This window comes from Pholcus phalangioides, unplaced genomic scaffold (genome assembly GCF_987345545.1).
Source record: "Pholcus phalangioides strain wild (caught in Gottingen) unplaced genomic scaffold, Ppha-v1.0 ptg000029l_1, whole genome shotgun sequence".
NCBI classification, from domain to species: Eukaryota; Metazoa; Arthropoda; class Arachnida; order Araneae; family Pholcidae; genus Pholcus; species Pholcus phalangioides.
The window spans coordinates 2,040,669-2,052,908 of record NW_028301619.1 but is presented as its reverse complement, the minus strand read 5'-3'; the positions used below and the strand labels follow the sequence as shown (position 1 = coordinate 2,052,908).

Below are 12,240 nucleotides of genomic sequence, written 5' to 3'. Positions count from 1 at the left end.
ATATCAAAAACGTCTATTGCACGATTACGAGATTTATATAGCTCAGACAATTTTACAAAAAAAAAAACCAACGTTTGAAGTTAGATTCAAGAAATATAAAATCGACTTTTTGATCAAGACTTGTCTAGACAGCTTTCTACCAAGCTCCGATAGCTGACAACTACATCTCAAATTATTCGGGCTCGAAATACCATGGTGAATTATAATTAGTCTTGACAGTTTAACTCGTGAAAATACTTGATCATGGTTCGTGGAAAGACCTGAAAGGGATACCAATGCATTTGCGAATCATCGAAGTACAATATCCAATCCGGTACATATTATAACACATAAAAGTATCGTGCAAATTTTGCATTCCTCGCAGTTAATTCACTAAAAATTTCCCCTCTATCTTTTAAATAGGATCTACAAACCTATCTAAAAAACGCCTAAAATATCAAACCTGGTGTATAGAAAGTTCCGCACGGTGCATTTCCGCACACGATGGTTGGAATTTGGGGACAAATTTGCTCAGTCGATTCCTCCACTTGCGAAAACAAAGGTTCTTCGCGTCTTTCTTTTTCTTCCTTTTCTTCTCTTCTCTACCATAAATGGGTCGGAGTTATAAGGGGGCTGTATCCACATGAACTCGTGCCACTGAAAATTTTCTATCTTCCATAATGGGTAAACCAAACATCAGGATGCTCAACCTGGGTTTGGAAGAGGAATCTAAATACAGTGACTTCCTCGTGAGTTCGAGCAGAGGTGGATTTAGGGGAGGGGATGCAAAATTTATGCCAAACTGGACAAACGTATTTCAAACATTCTGCTTAATTATGAAAGCAAGAAAGATACTTAAAATAAATTCGGAATCCTTAGCTTATAGTGAAATATTAGAATGAAATTTTGAATTTTGTATCAATTTTATTACGTGTTTGAACATGTATAGCCGGGAAATAAAAAAATATTCAACGAAAAAATGATTACAATACTTCATAGCTAATTAGATTTCATTAACCATGCTTCTCTTTTTCAACCGAAATATTCTTTATGCTTTTTCATTACAACACCAAATTATTTTCGAACTAATAATTATTTAACCCTTATTTCTTATTTGGAGCTTTGGTTTTTCCCCCTGCATCATATGAATACTTTAAAAAATTTTAAAGAAAGGTTTTTTTCGGATGGGAAAGTAAAAATTTTGCACTTCACACAATTTTCCATTATAATATTTATGTTGATGATTCAAATTCATGCTATACGCCAAAGCAGTAAGTGTGATAAATTTTAGGACGTGCACTTTCAAACGATTTATTCCACAGGAAATGGGCGGAGCGACAAAACTGTTCATTTGAAAAAAAAAAAAGGCAAAATTTGGCAAACAATGAGACTCCTTATCAGCATAAATATTCAGATTTCCAATCAGTAAATTATTGGTTTATTTTATGAGTTAATTCTGATGTGCTAAAATGTGCATTCAACATGGCTGACACTTATTTTAATTTAATTTTTATGGTAAAATACGTGTCGTGGATGTATCGCTAATTAAAAAACTGGTTAAATGAAGAGAACAGAAGTGTTATTTTTTACATTTATCAAATATACCGACTTCAATTACAAGTTATGGATAATCGCCGGTGAAAGTGATAAACACATTAAAATTCATCAAATTTACCGACGCTATCAGTGATTATGCATAATCACAACTTTAGCAACTTTCCCGTAACATTTATGGGTAAAAAAAAGTTTGGAGTGAAATATTCAAAAAAAAATTCGACATTTTCTAGCGATAAAAAATAGTTGAACAATGTGATGTGGATACAGTCCCTATATAACTCCTATCCACTTCAGGAAGGGAATAAAAGAAAGTAGGGGTAGAGGAAAAAAAAATTATATATATATATATATATGTATGTATAAGAAGGGGCTTGATATTGTGCGGAAACGTGTCCAAATTCCCCTATGCGGAAATGCAACGTGCGGATCTGTCACCAAGCCATCAAACCTCTACCTTTCATAGTAAAAAAAAATAAAGTTCAAGAAATATAAAATTGACTTTCTAATCAAGAAATACAAGTCGAATTAAAGCTGACATGGCCAATTGTCGAACTGCGTATTCTCTTCGCTCCAGAGGTACACTGTGAGCCTTCATTTTTAACTGTTTCTAATGATTTTAATGATTTTTTTTCCAAGCTAAGATCTGAGGTACACATACCTGCCCCTAACTCATATGGTCCTAGTACAGATATCGACCCAAGTTAATCAATTAATTTAAAAAAAAAATTTAAAAAGGGCATTTCAACATACTTTTTTTTTATTTGCGTTTATTGTATTTTTTTTGATAGCCAGATGTGGCTCAGATTAAAAAAAATGGTATTTCTGCATTAAAATCGAGTAAAATATCTTATTATATTCCAGCCCTAAAGCAAACTATGCCGAAAACTGCGACGTACGTCGCAGAACAATCTGGAAAAATTTCAAGTGTTGAAAATACTGTTATGAGAATTTTTACCGCACAAAATTTCCAGTTAGCTGAAGGTTCGTTGCAGAACAATGCAAAACATTCTGCTTTGGGGCATTCCAGTTTAGACCAGGCATTTAAACCGAAAGTACACTGAACTTATCTTATTTAGCAAACAATACCGGAGTGTATGTCGATCAGAGATCATTTTTCTTTCAATATTTCGTTCGCGATATCAAGAGTGATTATAATATCGCAACCGAGAACTAACTTATCAGTCACACATTTTCGGTTTACCTTTCGCAAACTAAATATTGCCGTTAATTTTCTGTGGTCCCGTGTACATTTGAATATATATGGCAAATACACCGTTGTCATAAAAAAAAACATTATACCAATTTTCTTTTCTCAGTTTTTTATTTTATTTTAGAAAGTACATCTTTTAAAAATGTCATTTCAGTGCAAAATACGGCTATATATAAGTGCTTGTTTTACTAGAAAGAGTTGATTACTTGTCGCTGTCATTTTTTGTGCTGAATTTCTACGTTTTAAGAAATTTATAAAATCGCACCAAATTGAGGGAATCAGAAATAAAATTCAAGAAACAACTATTAAACTTTGCTGAGTAAGATTTTACCTCTATATGGATAACAGTTAAATGAAAGCAAACAGTACACGTGTATTTCGCATTTGATTAACAATTTTAGCTAATTAAAAATTCATTCCAGTTAATTAACTGCTGTTGATGCATTGTTTCAATTAAAAATAATTAGTACCAACTTTTATCCGTTTCTTCAAAAAAAAAATTTTGCACGTTTTTACGGGGTTGAACCAAAGAGGGTCAAATTTTCTCTCTCTCTGATTCAAATTATAGAACCGTCTTTAACCCGCAGATTTGTTTTTATTTTTGGTTTCTTATTATAGTCCATGAGGCTATTCGCTCAATTAAAGCGAGCAAGTTTTACTGTTCACTGACGCGTGGGGAGTTGGAGAGAGTAGGCCTACGATGTGTTTTTGTGTATTCGGCAGAGAATATTAGCTTTTCAAGGATATATACATACGTAAATATTCCAGCAGCCTTGCTGAGAAAAGTATAAATGCTTGACCTTGACTGTCACGGTCATTTAAAAAAGGGTCATGAACCTCAAAACTGTCGTAAGGAGGGGCTGGACATCCATAAGCCCCGCACACAAAAGACATACCTATCAAGAATACTGCTATCTCACACTACAACGTGGGTAGGAACCTTAGCATTTAATCCTCTTTATTTTCAGCCTTCCATTCTGAGGGACCTTAAGTGAGTAGATAAGAATTGACAATAGTTTCGCAATTCACAAACTCATTGGTACTGGGTAATGATTATCGGTCAACCGGCTAAAAACCATAACTCATAAAAGATGGTGATTTATTACCGAATATGTTTAATCACTAGTCAGAGTAAATGCAGAGATTATTAATCTTGTTAAATTACTTTTTCCACAGAGTTATTGAAAGTTCTCTTCTTTATCTTCGAATTATTATATTTCAATTATCTTACTTCAAATGCCTCTTCCAGGGCCGTCTCAACACCATCATGGACATCCCTTCACACAGCTGAAAGTAGCCTACTATCCCAATAACTTACTTAAGTACGATTATTCATATTTTCAACCATTTATAATATCTGTATGCGTTGTCTCCGCAAATACGAGGCTCTCAGGGCTGTCTGGAATTATGAAGTAATCTTGTAGATTTTTAATTTGTTTGCAATGAATTTATTTTAAAATTGATGTAAAAAGCTGGGTATAGGGGCCCGTGAAAATCGTAACCTAGGAGATGCCCTGTATGTATATGCGGTTTGAACCTCCAATCGGGTGCTAAGTACCTGTCATACACATCACAAACTAGTTTAAAAGTTAATTTTTTACAACGCGACAGGTGGAGAGTTAATGAAGAGTAAGACTCATGACATAATACATACTTAATTGATAAAATTTCAAACTAAGTAATTAAAGTGAAAATGAAATATACATAATTATTGTATTTCATAACGTTTTACGGTCTTTAATATCTTGCGGTACGTTGTAGTTGCACCCTTCGCACCATCCCGAATTAGGCCACGGTCACTGTCAGAGAAGCTAACTTCTCAAATATATTATTTTGACCTTTTTATGGAAGCCAAGTGGGCTTATAAGTTGAGACGGCCCTGACCGGAACCTACAGGTCAGAGCAAATTCCGAACGATTAGACCAAAGCCGGATAAAAGAATCAAAGTATCGTCACCAAGCATTGGAATGGACAGACATCCATCCATACCTCGGCACCTTATTTGTCACCACGTATGAATGATCGGCCATGGTAGACACCTGACCTTTCATTGAGACGGATTTATGGTTTTGAGACCGTTCTCTCGTTCTAATCTAATTTCCCTGACCACCTATTCCCTAAATTTTCTGCTCCGGGCTTCATACCAGAAAGCTTAGCCCCCCCCCTCCCAAGAACACCTCTGCGTTCATTACCCTTTAATAAAGACGTAAATTTTTTTTACCGATCACTCTCAATCTGGAATCTATCAACATCAACGGCCTGGTTGGTATCAGAATCCACGACTCTAGAAAATTTGTTGCGAATTTGAATTCTTAAATCAACTCGATTTTTTTAAATAAGTTTGAAAAGACGTTTTAAACAAAAACGTAAGTTTTTGAACGCTAAAAAGCGGCGCTGAATATGCGGCCGAAAAACTTCGAAAACTCCCGATAGAAACCATAAATAGCATCGGAACATCCCGCACTTACAGAAAAACGGCACATAAATAGTCACCTATAATTTAAAAGATCCATACACAACCGTTACTTTCATGCGATTCATTATTATCGATCACATATGAAACCGGATAAAAAATTGAATATATAAATAAAACATCACGTAAAATCAAACTTATTTACCTGATCGAAGTTAATCACTTTAGCATGGGAATGAAACACGTTGACATCCTCTTGACTGCGGTCATCAGGGAAACAAAAAAAAACACTTTTTATCTAAAAAAAAGCACAGGTTCACATTTGTTTCTTCGGAAACGGAATTAGAAAAAACAATTTTTAACGCACTATCGATTAAAAAAAAAAAGCGAGAAATCGACGAGCAAACTTTGCCGCGAAAAGTGAAATAAATAAGTAATTGACGAATATAAATGCAATAAAAGGAACGAGAAAATGTCGTCGCGGTGTAAAAAAAATTGCCGCGGAAATAAATATATTTTTTTGCAAAAAATGTATAACGTTGTTTCCGGAAGCAGAGCAATGCGTGCGAAATTAATAGGAAAAACGTTCCCGAACTAAAAGGCTCAAAAAACCTTCCGCGATACGAAATACATTAGGAACACACAAACACACTGAAATGCTACACTATATCTATAGCGTGAGGGCGACAAAAAAAAAAAGTAGATGTTACGTTGGTGCTACCATCTAGTGGTCGAACAACGAAACACTTACAGCATTATCTTAATGGGATAAGACGACGCGTTGGAGGGGGGATTAGAAAACAGCAATAACAAGAAGAATTGATGAGAGTATGCGTGAGAAGAATGTCGCTTTTTTCAGAAAATAACTCGAGAAAAATCAAAAGCCTCGAGGTTTTTTTTTTTGTTGATTTTATTACTCATCATTCCCCTTGTTTATTTATGCAGTGAAACACCTCGCTCTACGTAAACGATAAAATATATAGAAATATCCCTCTACAACTATATATATTTTTTCAAATCTTGTTTGGAATTGCCTATAGCCAGAGGCGCATTTATGGTTTTGCCGCCCCCCGCCCCTCTCATTCCAGTCTGATTTTCTTGATCACTTATTCCTCGAATTCGCCTCCCTATGCAAAAACACGCTTGACCGCCACCCTTGTGATTAGACCTGTATCTCTAAGTCACTGTTTTAGTCACTCATATGCCTCCCATGTCCTGAAACAGGGCCCCCCTTGGTTGGGAATTTAGGCGAGCCCCTGCTTACTGTGTGGGGCTCTCGCATGGCCCACACAAAAGTGGGGATGAAAAAGCTTCAGCCCTGGGGTCTGGAATAATTACCATCAGTTTTTTTTGTTAATGCTGTAAATTCACTAAAGAAGGACCCGTGAAAAGTGTGGCTTGGGGACCCGCCAAAAATCCCTGCCTAGGGGCACTACTTCAGAATACATGCTTACGCACACTATAGGTCACTCTTTTGTTCCTTCACTAATCTGGTCCCTCGCATTCCAGGTCACTCTTTTGGTCATATATATTTGGTCATTCACATACTCTCACACATTCTAGGTCACTCTTTTGGTCCTTCACTCACCTGATTCCTTGCCCTCTCTAAGTCACTCTTTCGCAGGGTTGGCAAAAGCTCGGGGTTTTTTCCGAAAAACCCAACCCACTGGTTTTTTTAGGGTTTTTGGGCTTTTTTCAGGTTTATGATATATACTGCAGCATGAGGGAAACAAGTTATATTTGCTGTGGCCTACATAAATATAATAGACCTAGTGATGTATGGAAATTATTTATGTAATTAATTATATCAGTGGTGGCTCATTAAAGAAAATTCTGGGAGGGGGAATTTTGCAACTGATGATAATGGGTTTATGAAATGGGTTTTACCCCTATATATACCCCAAAGCAGAATATGCCGAAATCTGCGACGTGTGTCGCAGAACAATCAGTGCTACTGCAGAACAATCTGGAAGAATTTTAGGAAAAAGTGTAGAAACACTATTATGGGGTTTTTTGCCGCAGAACATTTCCAGTCAGCGGGGAGCTCGTTGCAGAACAATGCAAAACATTCTGCTTTGGGGTTCCATCTAACCCTTATTTTAAATAGCATTGAATACCTAGATCTATTAATGTATTTCTCCTGAGATGGAGTATGACAATTAAATAACACTATTAGAAAGCAAAATGTTTGCGAGTAAGTTCAGTTTTAAGGTGTAATTTTTAGTGGGTTTTTTTCACCAGGGTTTTTTCGGGTTGGGCAAAATCGGACCAACCCTGCTGTTTCGTCACATACTTGCACACACTGTAGGTCACTCACTGACGTGGCTCCTCCATCTCTAGGACACGCTTTTGGTTATTCACATACTTACACACGCTCTAGGTCACTCTTTTGGTCATTCACATGCTTACACACGCTCCAGGTTACTCTTTTGGTCATTCACACGTTCACACACACTCTAGGTCATTCACATGCTTACACACATGCCCTATGTCACTTTTTTGATCATTCCCATGCTTTGAAACTCTCTAGGTCGACCGTTTCGTCACTCACTGACCTAGTCCGTCACTTTCTATGCAGATATGGATTTACGGTTTTACTGCCTGGACAAATTTCGCCGCCCTTCTCCCATCCTACTAATTTTCTTGACCACTCATCCCTCAAATTTACCGCCCTTCCGAATTTGTCGCCGCGGGCAACAGCCCGCTCCCCCTGTAAATACGTCACTGCCTCTATAGCAGCGTTTCCCAACCTTTCTGAACCAAAGGACCAGTAAAATGTCTGAAACAAATTGACGGTGTCTCGTATTACGGGACATTCCTGCAATTTTGGTTGCTTCAATTTTTTTTCATACATTTGTCCCGATTTTTCAACGATGCTTATTTGAATTTGCAATTTTAACAAAATCGTGAATACACATCGTTTTCATAATAAAGTATGTAAATTATATATTATGACAATTATTGCAAAAATATAAATATTCATCTCACGTATTTGTCAGGCCCAACGTTTTTTTCTACAGTTTTTCAGCAATTTTTAATAAAAATTGGTGGTTGTACCTACTTCCGGAAACTTTTTTGATTACAATCGGTTATGTCCCGTATTTTACTCTATTTAAGATCCCATTTAACCGTATTTTTTTATGAAATATGGTCATCAGATAATTTGAATAGTTTTTTCCGTGAAATTTTTGCTTACTGCGATTTGCAGCAGCCCTTTATCCCCATTCATCCATTCAGCAATTTCAGAATTAATTAGCAAATTTCATTTAAGGCAATAAATTGCACTTTTTTGGCAAAATTTAGTGATATCCCGTATTTATACGATCGCAATTTTCCGCATTTTTCTCGGTGATGCATGGTGAAAGTAAAATAATTTTTATCCAGTGAGAATTAAACTATCGAGTCTGCCTGCGCACCACACATGCCATCGGACCAGGTTGAGATACGCTGGCCTATATAGTAAGGGTGCTCAACCTTTCGGAGAGTGCGGGCCACTCTCTTATTGTTTTGAAAACATGTCACCGACCACTCAAGTGATCTGTAACTATGTCGTGGGAATATGGAACTGAGCCGATTAAATCAATTAAGGGAGTGGTGATATATTTACAGATCACTTGAGTGATTCGTGGCACAGTTCCAGACATGGCCCCCACAAGGGCGGCGCTGACAGGACTGTAGCCCTGGGCTCCGGGATAATTCTCGTGATTTTTTTGCTTTTCGCGCTATAAATTAACTACAGAAGGGCCAGAGAAAAGTCTGACGGGCCCCCCAGAAGATCCTAGACTGAGGGCTTTGCTCCAGGATGTGGGGCTATGGTTCCAGAGCAATTAAGCAGTCCATGGCACACAGTTCCACATCAACCAAGTGGCCCGTTTAAGTGATTTTAACATGCGCTGGGGGCCACTTGAGTGACGGGGAACTGCACCGTGGGCCAGTTAAGCACCGGGCCACTTCACATTACTCCGAGGGCCCTATTTGACCTGCGGGCCATGGGTTGAGCATGTACGGCCTATAGTATAATGTTAAATTCCTCTCGAGTCGAGAGTCTCGACACAACGATATCCTTTACTACGATAAATCCCCTCTATAACACTGTTTTTTGAGGATATTTTCAAACTGGCGTAGAACGATATATTTTACACATTCACTCAAAATCACGTTCAGTATATTTTTTAAAACCTCGTCAGTTTTTGTTCTATCGAGGGTATTTAATAACACTATGTACACTTTATAAGTGTTAATGAGGTTGCCGTGAAGCTGCTTTCTGTGCAGTACACAAAAGTGTTATGCGGTAAAACACTTTACAGTGGGTAACAACTGAGTTTCATTAATCAACTAATCATTTGTAATTTTTGTTGCGAATAAATATTTATAAATGCATGTGTTATGGTAGTACCAATAACGCAAATTCAGAAGAGATGCCAACAACAGCATAAATTTGTTGGTGAGCGATGATAACATGCTACTTCTCGATATAACAAATATCTCGATAAACAAATTCGCATCACTTCACGAAGTCCTCCGCAAAATTTCACAATTTTCTGATGACTGGTTTCGCCTGTAGGCTACTTTAAAATAGGGTCTTTTAATTATGGACGCCCTGTACTATTTCACAGAAAAAAAAATGTTTTTTTTCTTCTTTTTTCCATGTAGCCCAAATTTAGTTAATTAATCTTCTTTATTGTTATAATGCGCAACAAAGAAAAAATATTTCCATTTTTGGTGCATTTTTCTGAAATAAATTACACTGTCAACGAGGTTAATGTATTTAATATGCTGGATATACTTGTCACATAAATTTGGAATTCCTTAACTTGTATCTTGTAGTGTGTGATTTTGTTGTTTTTTTTTTAGTCAGTTATTTTAGGTTAGTCACCGATTTTGAAACTGATTTCGATTTTCATACTGTTACTTCCTCTCCTTGAAACTGCTCTCAAATGATAATAGTGGAAAGGGAGCTGATGTCTCCAGAATAAGAAAAGTACTGTTCACAGTGGAGGGAATAAATTTAGGTCTTGTCTTCCGAAGTTTCCGCGGAATTCGATTTTAAACTTGAATCATTACTAGTTTTCGTTGAATTGACTTGTGAATCCCCCCATGCCGAAAAGTTTGATAAAAAAAATATTGATTTAAATATTTTTAAATGTGATCACTTATCTAAAAGGTTATGAATCGGAACATAATTTATATAAGACATCTAATATCGATTTAGTTGAATAAATCAAGTTAAATTATGAATCTTTAATGAAAATTTCAATCGAATTTTGATCGGATTCATCTCGAGTCGATAAAATTTTTGACTGCGATCAACAATTCATCGATTAACTGACCCGATTAATCAGACCACCCCTAAAATAAATGAAATGTTTTAATACGATGGTAATGTTTGTCGAGGGGAACGTTAAGTATTTCACTATAGTTTAACAATTGTATTAAAAAATTGTGATTCACGTGGTTTTTTGTTATTATTTTATGTCTCTTCAGAATAATTTTGACGATTTCGATGTCTCGATAAATCTTATAATTGACAACGACGGATTCGATAAAATGATATCGATGACACATTCGTACATCGACTTTTTTGGATTTTTTTTCACATCTGACTACGTAACGATTTTAGTGTATTCGATATCACTGGATTTTAGTATTTTAAGGAAAAAAGATGACTTGGATGTGTGTGTATGTGTGATTGGAAAACAAGCATCGTGTGCTGATAGCACTATGTAACAAAAACAAAAAATCTTTCTGTTCCTGGGTAGAAAAGTTATTTTTGTGTTTGTTTAGCCTGAATAAGCATGAAAGTCATGACTATTCCTCTCAGACATTGCGTTTGTCGTAAGATGATCGATATTTGTGAATTGGTCATTTACTATTATTGGCTGACTGGGAAACTGGAATAGTGCAATTGACCAAAAAATAACTTTTGGTACTGATAATCATTTTAAAAAGTTCAACTTTAAAAAGTGCAACAAATAACTTTCAGAATATAAGTCACGTATCTAGACGTTTCACAGCAATTAAAATTAGAGTTAAAGTAAAATTTTAAATTTGAAAAAATGATGGGACTTTTCCCACCTTTTATTCTCATATATACTTCATTTTTACGTTCTAGCAGTCAAAAGTATACTTTGTGATATTTCCGATGTTTTTTCTCTGATTTAGGTGTTCCAAGTTGAGAATTCCTTGGTGAAGGTGCTCTTCTGAGTAAACACCCATGCTTTCTTTGAATTTATCGAGTGTGTCACTTGGAGAGACATTGGGCATTCCATTTTGGAATAACTTCTTGTTTTTTCACCAGCTCGAGATGGTTTTCGGTCTTGCGATTACCTAGGAAGCCATTAAGCATGCAAACAAAGATACTCAAAGCTTCTTTCTCGGTCTTTTTTGGGAAGTCCTTGTATTCAACATTCTTTATTGTAATCCGATAAAACCCCTTTTTTAATCTTTGACGCAAAAAACTTTGGGAAGATGTTGTGTTTGAATGCTGCTGGTTTCTTATCTAAGGCTGTGATAAATTATTTCATGTGACCAATTTTTATGTATGATGATGGCATTAGTATTTTTCGGAGATCAGTCATGTGAAATAAGCAAAATGTTGTTATTTTTAAAAAAAATTACATTGCATGACAATGCCGAATAAGGACAATCTGTGAGTTCTAATATCCCGCTGGATATACACTACCGGAAGTTAAAAATGCAACACTTTGAACGCGTTGTGCCATATCAACGTTTCGCAACATATGGTCCGCGATGATGGCATAGGTAGTCCGTAGGCAGAATTGATAACTGAATGAATATTATTTAATCTCGTAATTGACATAAGCAAAAACAATATGGGTTCACACACACACACACAAATAAAAATTATACCTTCATACTTCACTACACATAATCTAGGAAAACGCGATCCTTATATATCCAGGATATCACTAAAGTTTACAAAAAAAATTCAATTTATTGCTTTAAATGTAATTTTCTAATTACTGCTAAAATTCTTGAAGTGTGGGGAAATAAAGAGCTGCAAAACATCGCAGTAAACAAATGTATTTCACGAAAAAATACTCAAATGATCAGATGACCA

At 36.0% G+C, this 12,240-nt stretch overlaps 1 protein-coding gene across 2 annotated transcripts in view; it reads right to left on the bottom strand.

Annotated features, from left to right (window-relative positions):
* LOC149067571 (uncharacterized) overlaps positions 1-12,240 on the bottom strand; it is a 251,303-nt gene that overhangs the window by 178,611 nt on the left and 60,452 nt on the right. Inside the window, exon 1 of one of the 2 annotated variants that reach the window (XM_089252452.1) lies at positions 5,365-5,814. The exons of the other annotated variant lie outside the window; for it this stretch is intronic. The gene's annotated coding sequence lies outside the window, so the exon portion shown is untranslated. Of the gene's footprint in view, positions 1-5,364; positions 5,815-12,240 lie in introns of those variants that run through there. 2 annotated transcript variants of the gene reach the window in all.